This window comes from Silene latifolia, chromosome 2 (assembly GCF_048544455.1).
Source record: "Silene latifolia isolate original U9 population chromosome 2, ASM4854445v1, whole genome shotgun sequence".
In the NCBI taxonomy this organism is placed as follows: Eukaryota; Viridiplantae; Streptophyta; class Magnoliopsida; order Caryophyllales; family Caryophyllaceae; genus Silene; species Silene latifolia.
The window spans coordinates 54,336,043-54,339,660 of NC_133527.1; the positions used below are offsets into that span (position 1 = coordinate 54,336,043).

General features: G+C 36.7%; 1 long non-coding RNA gene across 3 annotated transcripts; it reads left to right on the top strand.

The window, feature by feature from the left end:
* The first annotated feature begins 283 nt into the window (after window positions 1-283).
* On the top strand, window positions 284-3,272 carry LOC141629690 (uncharacterized). Of its 3 annotated transcripts, XR_012537327.1 has the most exons (9): window positions 284-504; window positions 800-834; window positions 1,217-1,317; window positions 1,429-1,470; window positions 1,580-1,627; window positions 1,742-1,813; window positions 1,916-1,994; window positions 2,081-2,184; window positions 2,920-3,271. It is a non-coding gene; the product is annotated as an uncharacterized LOC141629690 (long non-coding RNA). The 3 variants fall into 3 exon arrangements; XR_012537326.1 differs by having other exon boundaries at window positions 1,429-1,627; window positions 1,898-1,994; window positions 2,920-3,272; XR_012537325.1 differs by having other exon boundaries at window positions 1,429-1,627.
* The last annotated feature ends 346 nt before the right edge of the window (window positions 3,273-3,618 follow it).

Here is a 3,618-nt window from a genome sequence, read left to right on the forward strand (position 1 = left end):
CATTATTAGGAGGAGGAGGAGGGGGAATAGGAGAAGAAGGAAAAAATCCACCCGGAGGATCACTACTACAATTTTAGGCTAAGAGGACGCCCTTTAGGGTACGGTTGGGAACTTAACCGTCTTAAACCGGTCAATTAATTTCGCGCTATTAATGAACACATAAATAAGACGATTGAAAAATAAACATGTCCTTATTGTAAAATAACAATCACGGTTGGTCAATATAACCGTCCTCTTACAAATAAACAACACGGTTATTTCCTTAAACCGTCTTCTTATTTTTTAATAATGAAGATCAATATTGATATTCCCACTACCCCTCTCTTGTTTTCCTTCCCCTCTTATTCAAACACAGTACCAACCCCTATTCTACCCAAGCATAGCCACCATCACCGAAACGCTACCACCATCGCCTCTCTTGACGCTGTCGCCGCCGCGCCTCGTTACCACGATCACCGATCCTCATCAACACCAGCGATCGCCTTCTTTCATCTCTTTATCGAGGTACCAAGTTACTCAAGCTTTAATTGCTCACAATTTTATTTATATTGCTCACGATTTTGTTTCGTTTTGAAAGATTCGCGCATCTGATTGATGACGGTCCTTACATGTTAGGGTTCTTCGTTGAATCGATTTTAGGGGTTTTTCGTCCAATCAATTTTAGGGTTTTTTGTTCAATCGATTTTTGGGTTACTTAGGCTTTCCATCTCGTTTTTTTAGCTCACATATTATCGTCATTAGATTATTGTCTAATTATCCTGTGTTACAATTTAAGTTGATTGTTTGTCTTCATTTGCAGTGATAAGAGAAGAGGCGTTTCACAAACTTCATTAGGTAAAATTGGTTGTTTATTAAGTATTTTTGATTTTATTTCTAGTTTACATTTTTAAGTTTTTGAACCTGTGTGTTTTTAACAAATAGCTTTGGAAGAGATTGTGTTTGGGTGGAAAATTAAGTAGAGCCAAGGGATTGAATGAGCAAATGGTTCAAAACTTCGAGAATCATTGCATACATCATCTCTTTTGTGATTTTAGTCTTGCTTAGTTAAAATTTAAATTCTTCTTGTATTAAAAAAGTTGGCTTAAAATTTAAATTCTTCTAGTTGAGAATCCAGTCTGCTTGATCTTACTGCGTTGCATCCAAATCTTATAGTAGCATTTATTCTAGAATAGTATTTACATCTTCGTACCATGCTTAGCAGCTCTTTCTTGTACAGGATTAGGGTCTGTTAGCTTACAATAGCTGCACAACTTTTCTCTACCGGGTTACTACAACATGCTTAGAGACTGCCTATCCACTCCATACTACTTTGTGCAGGTAGCATTCTTCTGTTTATACCATTCATATCCATTCTTAATGGTATATCCTCCTTCTGCAATCGACTGGCCATTGTGGGAACCAGGTGCTAACTTCAATTTAACCTTGCAGATCCGTTTCTAGTTCGGCTGACATCGACACCAGGCCAAGACTGTAGTCATCTATGCTTTGCTTTTTTAAGTAGACGACACTGATCCATTTTAACCAGAGCCTATGCTTAAGTTTTAGCTTGATTCTCGTATTCTTGTATTAATTGTTGTAGAAAATACGCACTGTAGAGCAAGAAGGAAAGACTATCAAACTTCAAATTGTAAGATTCTCTTCCATCTGTATTCTGTAATACTTTCCATAACGAGTGCTTCTTAACATGGCGTATATATTGATCTCACTCTAAACTAATGTACTTTCTGTAACTGCGCTTCAGTGGGACACTGCTGGACAAGAGTGTCTCAGGGGGATCACAGGCAGCTATTATCGTGGGGTGCATGGAATTATTGTGAGTGATTCAGCTACTGATTATGTTTTCTCTATGTTTTTATTTTAGCCCTTTTCAGTTGGAAATTTTTCAAGGTAATTTAAGCTCATATCGTTATGCTAGTGACAACGTCAATAAACTCCTAGTTGGAAACAAGTGCGATCTTACTGCCAATAGAGCTGTGCCATTTGAAACCGCTGAGGTACTTGACGGAACTTTTGCATGCTCAATTTACACAATACGTATAGGGATGAAAACTGATTGTTTTAAACTTTGTGGTTTATTCAGGATTTTGCTAATGAGATAGGCATACCTTTTATGGAGACCAGTGCTAACGATGCTACTAATGTAGAACAGGCTATTATGGCCATGACTGGTTCTATTAAAAATAGGTACATGATCATCGTTTTTTTCAAAATGTTTGGTCATTTTCTTGAACGACTTTTTAATTGACTTGGTTACTTGTCAAAAACATACTTATAAAAGTTGACTTAGTCTACTGTTTGGCCTGCTGTTTTATCTTGTCTGAGGGCCTACCATCGACATGAATTGTTAATAGGCCAGGTTAACTATGATGGGTTGTAGAAAGGTCCAATGATTCGAGGAAATAAAGTGTTCATAATCTATTTTGTTTATTATTAGTAGTAAACTATTCGGCAACCTATAACTGTAACAGTTAAGTGTGAGTACTCATGATTGCTTTATGGCCGATGACTGATCATGAAGGTAGTACAATCAGAGGTAGAAATTTTGACGAGGTAGGTTAGGCAAGAGGAGGTTGGAATTTTGACTTAGGTGTGTGTTAGGTCATTGATTTGTTGGCAATGGGGTTGACAGCTTTCGAACTCTTAACCGTCTATCACTCTAACATGACTTCATAGCCATATTCTTGCATTTAAAGGTTACATGATTTTGCTTCTATCTTTTCTATTTTTGAAAGATTTAAATTTGGACACAAGGAAAAGGATCATTCTATTTCTTTCCCATGACTTCAGTAAGCATTCAAAGAAAAATCCCCGTCCTTTCATTTGTTTATTTTATTTCCATATTTACTTCATTTTATATAAATTACGCGTGTTGGTATGTAAATAATTGTAATTTTTGTTTTTTGGTTACTTTGTATGTAGAACATGATTAAAACTCCAGAGACATGCTCGGATGAACAAATTGATGAGGTGCGGGAAATTTGGGCTAAATATGCATTGGAGTTTAAGGCGCAAGTATTTGATGGCAACGTCTAAAGTATTTAGGCTAAACGCTTGGATATTACCTAGATCGCGGATAGTATATGAGATGGTTTGTGGATGGAGAAAGTTGTGTTGGTGCTTGTATTCATAAATCAAGTCTCGCTCCAAACTTATTTTTTTTTTGTTTGGTTGGATTTTAGCGTAATATAGATTTTTTGTAATGTAGCCGGATAAAATATTTAAGCCATACGACTATTGTCGTATAAGGTATGAATGAGATAATTTTCTTTTCAAAAATCTGGTTGTGAAAGGGTATTGATGTTTGCCAATATTAGTGGAGGCTATATTAATAATTCGCGCGAAATTGATTTCAAAAAAATGTGTAAAAACGGTTCCTTGAAAAAGCGTTATGAATCGCGCGCCATGTAATCAAAACAAGCCGGTTCTTACGCTCACCCGTCCTCTTAGAAAACACAAAGAAGACGGTTCATATACACAACCGTCCTGATTTTAAAAACTTAAGAGGACGGTTTGACTTTATGTTAACCGTCCTCGTAGGCAACGAGGACGGGTGAATTAAGGACGGTTTGTTTACAACGTAAGGACGGTTTTGAACCGTTCTCTTTGTCAGTTTTTGTA